Raw genomic sequence first — 17,231 nt, forward strand, 5'->3', positions numbered from 1 at the left:
GTGTGTGTGTGTGTGTGAGAGAGAGAGAGAGAGATAGAGAGAGACAGACAGACAGTGACAGAGGGTAGAAATCCATCAAATGTACAGATGTGCCAGTGTCTGTCAGTCATAAAGACACAACCAGCTATTTTTAGCTGAGTTTCTTTCCCCAGCAGCTGAAGTGGGAGAGAGAGAGAGAGACACACACACACACACAACAGAAAGAGAAAGAGCTGCAGACAGGCGTTGGAAGGAAGGAAGGAAGAAAGGAAGGAAGAAAGGAAGGAAAGAGCTGTCCTTTCAGCACCAGGAGCCAGAACAGAAGGAGTTCGTGTTTCCTTTTCCAGCCCCAAAAAAACAGACGCCCATCAGGCAAAGGCTGTGCCCAAAGAAAGACCCAGGTCTGTGCAATTTCCCCATCCTCCCCATCTCCCCATCCTCCCCATCCTCCCCATCCTCCCCATCCTCCCCATCCTCCCCATCCTCCCCATCTCCCCATCCTTCCCCCATCCTCCCCATCTCCCCATCCTCCCCATCCTCCCCCCATCCTCCCCATCCTCCCCATCTCCCCATCCTTCCCCCATCCTCCCCATCCTCCCCATCCTCCCCATCTCCCCATCCTCCCCATCTCCCATCCTTCCCCCATCCTCCCCATCCTCCCCATCTCCCCATCCTCCCCATCTCCCCATCCTCCCCATCCTCCCCATCTCCCCATCCTCCCCATCCTCCCCCCATCCTCCCCCATCCTCCAGCACTGTTGCATTAGCCTCTCATGCCTTCTCCTTTGTCAAGGCAGCAGTTGCAGCAGAGGGGGCCCTCCCTGTGCTGTGTGCACCCACTCGCACACTCTCGTTTCGAATAGACTGTGCAACCTGTATCCCTCCATCCATCACCACAGGCAACGTGCAGCCTCCTCCATCGGTACAGGTACAGGTCCAGAGGTCCAGAGGTCCAGAGGTACAGACACAGCGCCATTTCAGATCTCACAGCATCCAATGCTGTGGCTGTGTTGCATTTAGGATTTTGAACACAAGGAATCGCCTGTGTTGTGTGTGACTGTCAATGTGTGTGTGTGTGTCTCTCTCTCTCTCTCTCTCTGTGTCTCATTGTGTGTGTGTGTGTGAGGCTGCCAGTCTGTGTGTGTGAGTGTGAATGTCAATGTGTGTGTGTGAGGCTGTCTATGTGTGTATGTGTGTGTGTGTGTGTGAGGCTGTCAGTCTGTGTGTGTGAGTGTGAGGCTGTCAGTCTGTGTGTGTGACTGTCAGTGTGTGTGTGTCAGTGTGTGTGTGTGTCAGTGTGTGTGTGTGTGTCAGTGTGTGTGTGTGTCAGTGTGTGTGTGTCAGTGTGTGTGTGTGTCAGTGTGTGTGTGTGTGTGTGTCAGTGTGTGTGTGTGTGTGTGTGTCAGTGTGTGTGTGTGTGTGACTGTCAGTGTGTGTGTGTGACTGTCAGTGTGTGTGTGTGTGTGTGTCAGTGTGTGTGTGTGTGTGTCAGTGTGTGTGTGTGTGTGTGTGTCAGTGTGTGTGTGTGTGTGACTGTCAGTGTGTGTGTGTGACTGTCAGTGTGTGTGTGTGTGTGTGTCAGTGTGTGTGTGTGTGTCAGTGTGTGTGTGTGACTGTCAGTGTGTGTGTGTGACTGTCAGTGTGTGTGTGAACAAGGCAATATACAGCTATGTAGTTATTACGTTTGCAGACAACAGTGTGTAACTAATCCTGGACAAGCACAGAGCAGTTTGTAAGATTATTGTCATTGAAACCTGTGTAAACACAACTGACCAGAGAAAGGGGTGTGTTATTGCTGTATGTTGCCCTGTTTCCCCATCACTGTGTGTTAGACGTAATGTGTGGGTTGACATAGTGAACGAGTGCAATGTTGTGAATGAGTGTTAAAGGCTGCCACAGGGATCAATGTGCCTTTCTTTTCTCCCAACCATTGCCTAAAGCCAGGAAAACTGTGAGGAGTGGAAGGAAAGGTGGGATGGGGAAATGTCAGGCATCAAAGATTAAGCTGAGTGTGTTTGCTATTTGCTGTTCTGTTTTCAATGCACAATGTGTTTGTGTCTGTATGTGTGTGTGGTCACCATAAACACACACACAAGTTTTGTATTTCCTCTCCAAATCTTTTATATGTTACCTGTATAAGCTAGTACGGTGTTAATATTCGGGGTTTATACAATAACTATTTTATATTAAAGTGTGGGAATGATTCTGGTTGAACCCAATCCATCAGTGGAGGCTACAGCAATAGACACAGCAACAGCTATAGAAATAGTGGGGTGAGCCATGTGTAAATTATTAGGTTGGAGGCCACCCATTTGCACACTTAAACGTGTCTGATAAACAAGCTTGACTACATTCTACACATTGGCCTCAGAGGGCTGTCAATGGCTTGTGCGGTTGACATCCGAGAGGGGCTGCAATGGACGTGCCAAGGGCTTGTGTAGATTGGAGTCAAGAGAGGGAACCTTCACTTTGTGGCTGAGTAACATTATCCAACACAGGTGCCTGTTATATTATCTCAATTTTTTCCAACACAGCAGAAGCCAGGAGTATTGGCATATTCCTTGCGTGTGGGTTAAGCGTTCACAACCATAGGGAGGTAAGCTCCAGTCATGTTTATCTTCTTAGGCAGGTAAGTGCCAAATTCTGGCACTGCTTGTCAGCTGAACTTTCACTTAACCTTTTGCAGCTTTTACAAATGTGGCTCACACACCTCTGTTTACGTAACAGGAAGTTGGAACCCGGTTGTTAGTCAATTGGCGGATTGCTTTCCGGGGTAATAATCCCTTTCCCCCCCCAAAAAAAATGTGGTCACTCAATCCATGATTGTTTGTGGGACGTTGCTGTGTGCAATTGGCTGCCGCATTTCGCCCACAAAATATGCAGTCAATTCACTTTGCGGTGTATTCTGGTGAAGCGCTTTGCCGTGTCTCAATGACGTGATAAGGCTCTATATCAAATGTAAGGATTATTATTATTATCTTTAAACTTCTACCTTCAAAATAACATTTCCACGTGAACAAGGAGTCAATTCCTTTCTAACTTTTGATTTGTTTTGAGTGGGGGAGAGTGAGCTAGAAGGTTAGCTTGATTTGTAAATGCATTTACTCGAATGGTTCTGGGTCTCTGTCCAACATACCCAGGCTGGCAGCTTTTTGCTTGTACTTGTTTGCAAGAGCTCTCTGTGTTTCATTGGTTTTGTCATTTGTCAGCGGGTGATCTGGACATAATTTAGTCTCAGTAATGGACACTGATATGATCTACCCTCAGCCCAGCTTGAATGACGCATCGTTTATAAGATTTCAAATTATTTGAAAAAAATAAAATTGCAAATCTAAATCTACACAAAAAAGGACTTGAATTTATGATCATAGAAATCTGAAATATTCAAGACTTGAAGCGTCAATGGGGGGGCGGGAGTCATTGTATTATTCAGCATAGATCAAGTCTTTTTGAAAAAATATAATATAATGTTTTCCCCAAAGTCAAGTAGAGCTTTGCATTTTATCAGGTTAACTTCATTTATATTCATTAGAGGGGGGAAATAAGATACAAAGTAGAATTTATTATCGGGATCAAACTTTGACCTTGAGTTTGGATGTCAAGCAATTTATCTATCTCAAAGTTTGTGTTTGTTTACTTGCTGATTGTGGAACATTGCTGTGCACAATTGGCTGTCATGTTTCACCCACAAAACGCACATTCACTCCACTTTACAGTATATCCTGTGATGCGGACTGAGACATCTCAACGACGTGATAAGGTGCATTATCAAATGCAAGGATTAATTATTATTATAAATGTCATGTGTTGAGAGGGTCTTTGTAAACAGAGAGTGATCAATCATCCCACACACAATATGCACGTCTTCAGTCTTGGACCGATTAAACAGATGATGGATTTAGTATTTACACCTGAAATGCAGGTTTATTTTCTTTGTTATTCTTGAGTAATGCAATTAACGGAACATGTTTTTCTTCCACTTCTGCTCTTGATTGCTTTTGTTGTTGAGTTTTGGTCATGTTAAGTTAAGCAACACGTTTAGTCTTTTCAGTTCTCTTCAGCATTGAGGTATTCAGTTTCCTCCTAGTAAAAAGTCCTCAAGACTCGGTGATGTTTAATAGGTGGAATAATACTTGGGAATAGAGAGCCTAAGCACCTTCCAACCATCTAATCCAACAGCATCAACAAAATTATATTTGTATAGCATCTTTCTCGCCAGGAAGATGTCCCAAGGCGCTGGACAATCAGTGTTTCCGACCCGAGATCAAGGAGGGTGGAGGGCGGGGGGAAGGAGGGTGACCAGAGGCAGGGTCAAAGAGACGAGGGTAGGAGTATGGTCAAGGTCAAAGGTACAGTCAAAGGCTAATGGCGGGGCGGGCAAGGCGGGGGAAGTGAACCAAGCCGGAGCCCGCTGAGCGGTGAGAGTGGGCAACAACAACAAGATTCCATTTATAAAGCGCCTTTCACATCAGGAGGACGTCCCAAGGCGCTGACAAGGGCAGGTTGGTAGGAGGTCACAGATAGGGTCATGGAGCCTGGTCCGGGAGAAGACACGGGCTGCAGAGTTCTGAATGATCTGCAGCCTGTGGAGGGAGGAGTTGGGGAGGCCGACAAGCAGAGAGTTTCATAGTCAAGCCTGGATGTTATGAATGCGTGTGTGAGGGTCTCAGTGGCCTGCAGTATGAGACAGTGGCGGAGCCGAGCGATGTTGCGGAGGTGGTGAAAGGCGGAGCGGGTCATGGCACAGATGTGGGGTAGGAAGACAGTTGAGGGTCAAACAGGACGTCGAGGTTCCGTATTGGCTCCGTGAGATGTAGTGTGCATCCATGGAGGGTGATGCTGTCAGCGCCTGAGGTATGGAGGCGCTGACAGGAGCCTCGGCGTTGTTGACATTCAACTGCAGGAAGTTAGCTCTCATCGAGGACAAGACTTGATCCCCTCATCATATGACACCAGACACAGAAATTTGAGACAGCATCGTTTTCATTTAATGGGCAACAGCTTAAGAAATATTTCATCTCCATTCAGAACTTTAAATTAGCTGGAGTTCAATGATGGCCATTGAGTGAGATTTTTTTTTATTGTTGTTGTTGGTACAAATCATTGGAGTCTTTTATAGTGTTGCTGTGGTAATGAAGGGTTGCCCTGGCAACACATTTTTTTTTCCACCTGGATTTTCCATTGCTTAGAGAATTGTGTGGTACAATGAGATGTTCCATTATATTCTTATTGAAATTGTATTTTCATTCTCTGGCAGATTATATACAAATAGGTGGGTGATTGTGATGTACCCTTTAAACAATTGTATTACTACATGTCACTGGCTGGCGAGATATGGTATTCTGATGCCTGAGGACAAATGTAAATCCATTCGACACAAAAGACAGAGATAGAGTTAGTAAGCGCGAGAGATTAGCACAATAATAATATCCTTGAATTTGACTTAGCTGGAGTCCTGCAGCTCAGTGGTTAGAGCACTCGCTTTGCAAGCGAGAGACCTGAGTTCAATTCCAGGCAGAGGGCGAAACCTTGGGCAAGTTTCCTTACTCCACACACCTAATAATAATCCCTCCAAAACCAAACAATAATAAATTGGTCATTTTCAATCCATGACTGTTTGTGGGACACTGATGTGCGCAATTGGCTGCTGCGTTTCGCCCACAACTATACAGTCATTTCACTTTACAGTATATTCTGTGAAGCGCTTTGAGACATCGAGAAGACGTGAAAAGCGTCAAAATCAAATGCAAGGATTATTGTTATTATTAGCGCCTTATCACATCTTCAAGACGTTTCAAAGAGCTTCACATAATATACTACAAGTGAATTGACTGTATATTTTGTGGATGAAACGCGGCAGCCATTTGTACACAGCAGTGACGCACAAACAGTCGTGGATTGAATGTCCAAATTATTATTATTAGATTGCTTGCATCTCAGAGATATGTTGGAAGATTTCAGTACCAGGGCCAATTATTCCTTGAGGAATTGCAGTCAGTGCTTGCCAGGGCTGAAAGGAAGACTTTACATCGGGACAGTGTATTTCAGAGAGTGCAATAGACTATGTATTTCAGAGAGTGCAATAGACTATGTTATTGTTTGTTTCTCCCCATGCAGGCTAAATCAAGCTTTCATCAGCAACAATTTACATAGTGCCTTTCACAAGGGCAGACTATCTCAAACTGCTTTACAAATTCAGAGTGGAAGCTTCTAAACGGGATAGGAGTATGGTCAAAGTCAAAGGTACGGTCAAAGACTGATTTTGAAAGCAGAAAGATTTGAGTCCTGTAGTGTGTTGATTAAAGCTCTCGCCTCACAATCGAGAGGACCCAGGTTCGATTCCCAGGTAGGGCAAAATCTAAGGCAAGTTTCCTTGTTCCACACGCCTCTGTTTATCCAGCAGTAAGTAGGAACCCGGTAGTTAGTCGATTGGCGGATTGCTTTCCGTGGTTAATAATCTCTTTAAAAAATAATAATAATCACTCATTCCTTGACTGTTTGTGGGACACTGCTGTGCACAATTGGCTGCCGCGTTTCGCCCACAAAATATGCAGTCAATTCACTTTAGAATATATCCCGTGAAGTGCTTTGAAACATCTCAATGATGTGATAAGGCGCTATATCAAATGCAAGGATTATTATTATTTATTATAATTATTGGAGTAAGGCAGAGGGATTACAGAAAAGCATTCTAGACGGCGGGGTTAAAGTGGTTCGATCCTCACCAATTGATGGGGCATGGAGCATGCCCGAGCAGGCAGATTAGGGTCATGATAGATCACAAAGGTAGGGAGGGAGGGATAAGGCCACAGAAGCATTTGAAGGCAAGGTAATATTTACATCCAAACATTAGTTCATGATGATTTTTCTGGGTGCTATTTTCAAATTATTAATAATATTAATATTAATAATAATAATAATCCTTGCATTTGATAGAGCGCTTTATCATCTCATTGAGACGTCTCAAAGCGCTTCACAGAATATACTGTAAAGTGAATTGACTGTGTATTTTGTGGGGATCTTGTAGTAGGAAAGGATCATAGGAAAACAGTAGTAGCCCAGTCAGTCCATTGTGCTTATTCCACCAGTTTATCAGATCTTGGCGGATCTTTTGACCTCAATGCCACGTCCTTTCACTATATCTCTTAATAGCTTTACTACCCCAATATTTCTTGTAAACATCCCTATTGATTGCACCTCAACAGCTTTCTGGGGCAGAAGGAATATGAAGGAATGCTAAGAATCAATTATTTCTAACGTGAGCCATAATCTTCAATGAGAGCTACAGGAAGTACCTCTCCAGTAGACACTGTGCAATCTGTCTTGGAGCAGCTGTGCTTCCTGTTGGATGAGAGACAGACTGTTCTCGACAACACAGAGGAGCAGGTGACGCGTTGACCTGCCTTCCCTGCTGAAAAGCATTTATAATAACAACTTGCATTGATGTAGCGCCCCTCACGCAGGGTAGAGTCCCAGAGCGCTCGACAGTGGCAGAGAATGATGCCGAGCCGCGGGGAGGGGGGAACGGGGAAGTGGTTGTAGGCTCGGTCAAAGAGGAATGTCTTCAGGCAGGATCTGAAGATGAGGAAGGAAGGAGCAAGGCAAAGGATACAGGAAGAGTGTTCCAGAGTTTTGGGGCGTAGTGGCTGAAAGTGAGTCCACCAATAGCGGAACGAAGGGCACGAGGGACATGCAGGAGGCTGTAGCCAGCCGAGCGGACGCAGCGGGGAGCGGGTTGGGGAGTAAGCAGGTCCCCTTAATGACAGGAATAAAGGATAATGTGGGAAAGGGAAGTAAAAGAGTAAAATGTTAAATTAAAAAAAGTGCATTGTGAGCTCTTTGCATAATATTTGATGTATAGACAGTGGAAGAGTGGCAGATTTTGCTGATAGAGTAGCATGATTCACCAAGGTGTTTGGGAGGGGGTGGGGGTCGGTGGGTGGGGGGAGTGATGAATGGCGTGAGTATTGTCCCAGGGTTCGGTACCAGCTGGGCTTGTTTTTCTGAAATGTAATGCTTTTCTTTTGTGCAATGTTACAATCAGAGGAGTGAGGTTGGTGGAACTCTATAAAGCTCGGAAAAGTGGTGGTGCATACTTCTTTGTAGGTGAATATTTTGTGACCACCTGCTAATACATTGCCTGATACTCCAGTCCCATTACCGCTCCCATAATCTGAAGGAAATAATTATGGAAATAATAATAATAATCCTTGCATTTGATACCTCATCACGTCAGTGAGACGTGCTTCACAATATATTGTAAAGTGGATTGACTGTGTGTATTTTGTGGGTGAAACGCAGCAGCTAATTGTACACAGCAGTGTCCCACAGTCGTGGATTGAGTGACCATATTTTCTTTTGAGGGCTTATTACCCCTGGAAAGCAATCCACCAATCGACTTACAACCGAGTTCCTACTTACTGCTGGGTAAACAGCGGCGTGTGGAGTAAGGAAACTTGCCTAAGGTTTCGCCCTGACCAGGAATTGAACCCGGGTCCTCTCCCTTACGAGGCGAGCGTGTTCACCACTACGCTGCTGGATTTGCGGGAAATTTGCCTGCTTCCACAGTCCACACCTTGCTGATATTTTACATGCATCTCAGAACCGTGATGCTGCCAAAGTTAGCTGTGTTGATTGAGGCTGTAATAAAGGTCAGACATTTTATATGTGAAACGAATGCTGCCGAGGTAAATGGAAAGGGTGATTTTGGTTAAGCCCCAGTGTGGACAATCAGAGCAGCCGTGTGTGGAGGTGAGCAATGTAGTGTTGAATTACATGACAAGTACAGGTTGTTGTAATTTTACGAGTTCCATCTTAATGGTTCTCTGTAGAGAATGTTCCTTCTTTTAACATACTGTACTCGCAAACAGAAAGAAAATTACAGTATCAATAAACACTGATTGGAATTTTTATCTCATCAAAGCTATTGACCTTTCGTAATAATAACTACAGCAAAACGATGATCTGTTATGAACAAGACACCTGGGCCTACTTGCTTTCAATTATTAAGGATTTTAATATATATATTACATTACACTACATTGCTCACCTCCACACACAGCTGTTCTGATTGTCCACACTGGGGCTTCACCAAAATCATCCTTTCCATTTAATATATATAATGCCTAGATCCTCATGATTGTTTTAACCAAGATATTATTTTGAGGGACCAAAAGGAAAATGCTTTTATTTGGGACAGTCAGGGCTAGGATAGAGAATTCCCAGTTCATTTCTGGCAGCGTTCAAAGGGGAGGAATAAATGTTCCTCCACTCTGTCCACTAAGGGAGGTATTTTTCAGTCAGTGTTGAGCTTTCAATGAAGGGATATTTTGTTCAAGGCAAGCCATGTATATATATGTCTACATATATTGATTTTTTTTCAACTGAGTGGTGTGTGCTACACTGTTTAATGGAGCAAATAAGAGCAAATCTCTTGTAAGAAACAAATTGGTCACCAACCAGGATGTGCAGTTGAAAAATTTTTGCATCTTCAGAAAAGGGCTCTCCAACTGGTATTAAGGCATCAATCATTCTGGAAGAGATACTACTATTAATAATAATAATCTTTGCATTTGATAAAGCACCTTATCGCGTTGTTGAAACATCTCAAAGCGCTTCACAGAATATACTGTAGTGGGTTGACTGTGTATTTTGTGGGAAAGCAAACCCCCACACACCCACAAATCCATGCAGTCAAGCACATCTGAGATGTATTGTAAACAGAGGTCTTGCTTTGCACACAGGTAGTTGGAATCTCGATCCTCCAAGGCTGATACACGGGTGCATTTATCCTTCAGCTCATTGTGAAGCCCCTTCCGAATGCCAAGTTAATATAGCACACAGCATGTCTAAATCAATCTCCACACTGTGGGTGGAGGGGAGGTGGGGGAGGGTGAACAGTCAAGATGCCTGAAGTGTTGCTCATAGACATATATATGCTTTGCTCAATGATGGAGTGAGTGCCTAATTTTGCCTGTTTTATTGCATAGTGGTTTGTGCCAGCATATCAGCTGTATATCATTCATCTCTCTCACAGAGAAACACTGTGGAACTCGTGTAATATTTTCTTCCCTTTTGTGAATTATTGCAAAAAATTCAGTGCTCGGGTTTTGACAAATGGCAACACCACATGGCCTCTAGTATGTATTCACAACTAACAACAACAACAAATTACATTTGTAAAGAGCTTTTCACGACCAGAGGACACCCCAAGGTGCTGGACAGGAAGGGTGGAGAGCAGGGAGGGTAGGGGTAGGAGGGTGGCCGAAGGCGCAATCGAAGATGAGGATCTTGAGATGCAACTTGAAGGAGGCAAGGGAAGGAGCAAGGTGAAGGGACTGTGGGATGGAGTTCTAAAAGGTGGAGGCACCACTGATGGTGGGATGGGCTGTGCAGGGCACGTGGAGCAGGCCAGAGCCTACTGAGCGGAGGGAGTGGATAGGTTGATATGGCATTAGAGGTAGGAAGGAGCAAGGCCGTGGAGGGCTTTGAAGGCAAGGATGAGGATTTGAACTCTATCCTCTGAGGAAAGGAAAGCCAGAGGAGCCAGGCATGGGTGGGGGTGATGGGGTCACGGAGCTTGATGTGGGAGATGCCACGAGTTGCAGTGGCAGAGCCTGGTGATGTTGCGGAGGTGGGGAAAGGCAGAGCAGGTCATGGCACGGATATGGGGTAGAAAGGACGGTTGAGGGTCAAACAAGATGCCAATTCCAGACTAGCTTTGTAAAGTGGAGTGTGCATCTTTGGATGGTGATGCTGTCAGTGCCTAAGGTGTGGAGGCGCTGATGGGAGCCAATCAGGAGAGCCTTGGTCTTGTCTTGATGTCACCAAGAGGGAGCATGCACATGTTGAAGAGGAGGGGGCTGAGGACAGCCCTGACGAACACTGCATGAGATGGTGCGGGGGCTGGAGGAGCAGCCATTTGTGGAGACAAAGTGGAGACGGCGTGAAAGGTAGGATCTGAACCAGTCAAGGACAGAACTATGAAGGTTGAGGTGAGAGGACAGGCGGTGTAGGAGGAGAGAGTGGTCAACAATACCGCTTTTGGCATTTTTCTTGTTTTGTGCAAAGGGGAAGTGGCCTTTGGCCGAAAGTGGTATATCGTCAATTTGATTATCGTGTAGCACAGCAGTTAGAGCACTTGCCTCGCAAGAAAAAGTACCCGGGTTCAATTGCCGGGCAGGGCGAAACCTTGGACAATTTCCTTTCTCCTCACGCCTCTGTTTCCTGAGCAGTAAGTAGGAACTCGGTTGTTAATCGATTGGCGGATCAGTTTCCAGGAGCAATAAATTCCCTTCAAAATAATAATCAATGACTGGCCCTGGTACTGAAATTTTCCAGCATATATCAGAGATGCAAGCAATCTAATAATAATAATAATAATAATTTGGTCACTCAAACCACAACAGTTTGTGGGACATTGCTGTGGGACATGGCTGCTGTGTTTTGCCCACAAAAATATACAGTCAATCCACTTTACAATATATTCCGTGAAACCCTTTGAGACTTCTCAATGAGGTAAGAAGGCACTATATCAAATGCAAGGATTATTATTATTATAATTACTGGATCAGTTTCCAAGCATTGGAAATTCTGGGGACAGTGTCCATCTCTGGCTTTTCAATTATTTTAGAGCTGCAATTCTGCAGGAGATGGCAGTTTGCCGGAGATTTGGCAGATATGTCAGTAAATTGCTATTATGCTAATAGTTGATGTCACACATGTCAGTCAGCCGTCTTAACAAATGAAAACAAAATCCTTTTTACCTGGTACTGCATTTCATTGACTTTTACATGCTGTTTTTCAAAACTATTACATAGACCGGAACTGTATGGATACGGTAATAATAATAATAATAATCCTTGCAATATATGCAGTCAATTCACTTTACAGTATGTTCTGTGAAGCGCTTTGAGATGTCTCGAAGACGTGATAAGGCGCTGTATCAAATGCAAGGATTATTATTATTATTTCATATAGCACCTTATCATATCTTCGAGACATCTCAAAGTGTCTCACAGGATATTTCTGTAAAATTAATTGACTGTATTTTGCAGGCGGAACGGACAATCAAACAAAATCGACTTTAAAGACTTGAAAGTGAAGAGAAAGTCAGGAAAGAAAAGCAAAGGGGATTGGGACAAAAAATAGAAAGATGGAGATATAGAGAAAAGGAATAAAAAAATGTGAAGGTGGACACGGCACTTAACTCCATAACTTGTTGGCTCGGAGTGCTGCCAACTGAGCCAATCTAACAGTGTGAAGTTAATGAGACCTGATTGCTGATTGTGTTCACTCTGTATTGAAGTGGTTCCATACCAGCTTCTCTCTGAGGTTGTACAAGTTGTGCACTTGGACTTGATGTAAGCTAAACCTTTGCTCTTTTTTCCGCGTCTTTGATTTGAAAACAAACTCACATGAATGGATGAAGTCTGAATCTTTTTAACCTTTATGTCTCGTTACATTGCATCCAAGAAGTGCTAATGATGTTCCTAATACTACTTTGGTCTAAAAATTGTGAACTGGAGTCCCGGTAACGTCTCTCTTGTGGGCAGAGAATAATCATTCTTGTGCAGTTGTGAAAATTCCAGTTGCCCTTTCCGTCTTTCCCAGTTTAAGTTTAACTTGCCCTCTCCCCTTTCAAGGTATGTCTCAAAACATACTTCTTTGACCGCGCTTTCGATTATCTTTGGAGTAAGGACAAAGTTTCCGCCCTGCCGGGAAACGAACCCAGATCTCTCGCTTGCAAGGCAAGTGCTCTAACGACTGAGCTACAAGACTCATAATATAATTGCAACTTGGTCTCGTATTGTAATCAGAATTCTTGTCGAGGCCTCTTTGAACCCCTCCTTAAAAAAGCATCCATCAATACATGCCATCCTGGAGTTCAGGCTGCAGACACTTGATGCCGAGATTAGTTATCGGTTAAATATTAATGTCTTGACCTCCAAATATGTGCAGATTAACTATTACTGAACTGAAGGCTGTGACTTTCCATCTGTCTATAAAAGCTCAAGTGGCAGCACATTCCCGCTGGCTGGTAAAGATACCAACATCAAGAAGGGTAATTTAATCAAAAAATCAAAAAATAATTTGGTCACTCAATCCACGACGGTTTGTGGGACACTGCTCTGCGTAATTTGCTGCCGTGTTTCACCCACAAAATTTACAGTCAATTCACTTTACTACATATTCTGTGAAGCGCTTTGAGACGTCTCAATGACGTGATCAGGCACTATATCAAATGCAAGGATTATTATTATCATTTCCCCAATATAAGCACAGCCTGAATACACGACCAGTACATTATAGACCAGCGGAATCCACCTTCCTCCCATCCAAGTTTCGCTATTCTTCCCAGATTTACTTTTCCTAATTGGATATTTCCCTATTAGTCCAAGACAAGAAAAAAGATGCTTTCACCAATGGAACGACATTATAATAATAATAATTCTTGATTTGATATAGTTTCTTATCACGTGATTGAGACGTCTCAAAGCGCTTCACAAAATATACTGTAAAGTGTAGTGACTGTAAATTTTGCGGGCGAAACGCTGGGCAGGGCATAAATTATCCGTGGACAAAGGTATTCACTTTGCGCCTGATGTGAGGACTAATTGCACAACTAACACACGCGTGTGCCTGGCTGCTGGCTGACTCACTCGCCCTCTCCTCTATAATGAGCACTACAGTGATTGCCATCATGGGCTGAATGCTACGTGTTGCCTAGTTACGGGCTGAATACACGGCTGTCAATATGTTTCATTTTCCTCGGTCCTTGTTAGGTAATTGGATCCTTTCCAATAGCTCAATAATAGGGATAATTGTTGCAGACAATGGCTTTAAAATGCCAAAAGCAATGAAAGAAAACAGCGACAATAATATCCTCCGTAGCCCACATAGACAGCGAGCGATTGTGCAATAATAGAGACAAAAGTGTTCCGAAAAATATTCATCCAGAGTACTCTGCAATATATAGTTTGGTACTCAGTGCAACCTTTCTTCGTGCTGGATCAACTAATCGTACAAAATAAGTTATACAATAATGGTAATGGACCAGGTGAATACTTGATATCAATTTAACATAGTTGGAACAACAACAAATTACATTTATATGACACATCGGGAGGACATCCCAAGGCGCTGGATAGCGGGGTTTGGGATCAGGAGGAGTGGAGGGCAGGGGGGGGTGGAGATAGGAGGGTGACCAAAGGCATGGTCGAAGAGGAGGGTCTTGAGGTGTGCCTTGGAGGAAGCAAGGGAGGGAGCAAGGCAAAGGGACTGTGGGATGCAGTTCCAGAGAATGGGGGGCAGAGAGGCTGAAGGCCCAACCGCCGATGCTGAGGCGGGCCAGGCAGGGAACATGAAGCAGGCCAGAGCCTGCTGAGCGGAGGAAGCGGACAGATTGATATGGTGGTTAGTAAGTCGCAAGGGTAGGAAGGTCGTGGAGGACTTTGAAGACGAGGACTTTTAATTCTATCCTCTGCGGGATGGGGAGCCGGTGGTGCCAGCCGAGGGTGGGGGAAATAGGGTCACAGAGCCTGCTGCGGGAGAGGACATGAACTACAGAGTTCTGGATGATCTGATGCTTGTGGAGGCAAGAGTTGAGAAGATCGACAAGCAGGGAGTTGGTGTAGTCAAGCCAGATGTAATAAATGCGTGGATGAGGGTTTGGCGGAGCCAGGCAATGTTTCGGAGTTGGGGGAAGGCAGAGCAGGTCATGGCACGGACGTCGGGTAGAAAGGACAGTTGAGAGTCAAACAAAATGCCAAGGTTCCAGACTGGCTCAGTGAGGTGGAGTGTACATCCCTGGATGGTGATGCTGACAGGAGTTAAACCAGTCGAGGACAGAACCGTGAAGGTTGAGGTAAGAAGAGAGGTGGTGGAGGAGGATAGAATGGTCCACAGTGTCAAAGGCAGCAGAGAGGTCGAGGAGGAGGAGGATTTGCAATATTATGTACCCGGGAAACAATCAGCCTGTTGAGGCCATTCAAAAAAAATGTTCTTAGGTTGATTTGAAACTTAGCCAAGTAATACCAGCTGTATTTATGCTCTAGGTTTAGCATGTGAGTGTTGTGGAAAATGAACTGCCCAAATCCTGTCTGGCATAGTAACCGTTGTTACAACTCTTGTGAAAGGAAGTCATCAGTGGCAGTTGAATCCTTGGAGTGCTGCAGCTTAGTGATTAACAAGCTCGCCTCTCAAGCAAGAGGACCCTGGTTCGATTCCCGGGCAGGACAAAACCTTCGGCAAGTTTCCTTACTCCACATGCCTCTGTTTACCTAGCAGTAAGTAGGAACCAGCTTGTTATTCGATTGGCGGATCACTCTTCCTGAGGTAATAACCCCTTCAAAAAAAGTGTGCCCACTCAATCCATGACTGTTTGTGCGACATTGCTGTGCATAATTGGCTGTCACGTTTTGTCCACAAAATACACACTCAATCCAACTTACAGTAATTCTGTGAAGCACTTTGAAACATCTCAATGACTTGTTAAGGTGCTACATCAAATGCAAGGATTATTATTATTATTAATAACATTGAAAGTGATGGCTGGCCATATCTACTAACCTTAGGTCTGGAATCCCACCAGTCTGTAAGACTGTTAACTTCGAATTTAAGCTCACATATTTTTGCGGTGGGAAAAAAAATCTTGAATTCCTTCTAAATTTGGAAGCCGGTTTATTGCCTTAAATGTGGGAGTGGAATATTTAGCCTTCATCTTCAATCAACAATTGCTCATTGACATGGAATTGAGATGAACAACAATTCAGAGAGGGCATGATTATTTTACAAACCAACATGTCTGCATTTTTGATGCAGACACATTGGGAAGTTAATTAATGGGTACATAAGTTCATGAGCCTGGAAACAAAATGGTGGCAGATCTTGAACCAAATAAACTCAACCAAGCTAGAATCACTGAAAATAATTTTTTCCATTAATTAAGCTTTAGCACCGGAATGATTAAGCGAAATAACAGGGATTGCACAACCAGAAGGCTTTGAAGCTGGTTAAAGGTTTATTTATTGTTACTGTTGAACCGTAAAGCAATTATTGCACTTTATTTTTCCCTGACTGTAGGGTTTTAAGCTTAATGTGAATGACGGTGTGATCATCAAGTTTATTGACAATCAAACTTTATAATGTCTACTTGGCCTGTGGCTGACATAAAAGATAACCTCTTGATGTCAATGATGGAATCGAGAAAACAGTAAGGATGCTCGGAACTAGATGCAAATGAATTTCAGAAAATTCAGCACAGAAAAAGGGAATGTTAGAGAAACCGAAAACTGGAACCCAATTAAAAAATAGAGATTAAAATGGAAGAAAACGAGCGAAAAGGGAAGGAACAAAAATTGAGAATTTACAACGTGAACGGTAGGTAGGAAATAGAAATCAGTTTCATTTGTCACGAGCGTCAAGTTCTTCTTTTACAATCAGGTTAATTGGCAATGTAAATGCTCATGTAAAATGTATACATGTATGTATATATTTGCATATCTTGCCCACGTAGATGTGCTGGTTGAGATTCTGCCCCCAATAGTTTCTCCCCATGCATTGTTCAAACACAAAGTTCCTTTTAATGAATTGCAAAGTGGAATCTGGCTACCTTGTTTGTTGGCAATTGATTCTCATCTCTGTGGATGAACTGTGCAAATAACACTTGGGTTCATCCAAGGCTTACCTTTGGGCTTTATACAGTACTAAATATGTCTTTATACATCATTGTTTGTTCGCATGTCAAAGATCCATTTAGAAAAAAACATTGTAGATCCGTTCTCCTTCCTCCACATGACCCGCAGCGGTCAAAGTGTGGCATACGGTAACAATATTCATCACTTCTGTTCACGCTGCAGATCAGGGTGATATTCACCATCCTTTGCCCCTGAGACACAGCCTAGCATTTGTGAAATTCCACTCCATCTGGAACAATTGACAATCTTCTTAGCTTGTGTTTAAAACGTACATTTATCATTTAAACTCTGTTTACATAGCAGTAAGTAGGAACCCTGTTGTTAGTCGATTGGTGGATCGCTTTCCGGGACTAATCCCTCAAAAAAAGTTCAACACTGCTTTCCCACAAAATAATTAAGGAATCTGGTCACTCAATCCATGACTGTTTGTGGGGCACTGCTGTGAACAATTGGCTGCCACGTTTCGCCCACAAAAATGACAGTCAACTCACCTTACAGTATATTTTGTGAAGCACTTTCAGACGTCTCAATGACATGATGAGGCGCTATATCAAAT

General features: G+C 43.8%; 1 protein-coding gene across 1 annotated transcript in view; it reads left to right on the forward strand.

Moving 5' to 3' along the window:
- The first annotated feature begins 219 nt into the window (after nt 1-219).
- Nucleotides 220-17,231, forward strand: part of LOC103186943 (complexin-2) — a 47,682-nt gene continuing 30,670 nt past the window's right edge. Inside the window, exon 1 of the mRNA XM_007906229.2 lies at nt 220-380. The gene's annotated coding sequence lies outside the window, so the exon portion shown is untranslated. The remainder of the gene's footprint in view (nt 381-17,231) is intronic.

Source organism: Callorhinchus milii, unplaced genomic scaffold (genome assembly GCF_018977255.1).
Source record: "Callorhinchus milii isolate IMCB2004 unplaced genomic scaffold, IMCB_Cmil_1.0 Scaffold13, whole genome shotgun sequence".
NCBI lineage: Eukaryota > Metazoa > Chordata > Chondrichthyes > Chimaeriformes > Callorhinchidae > Callorhinchus > Callorhinchus milii.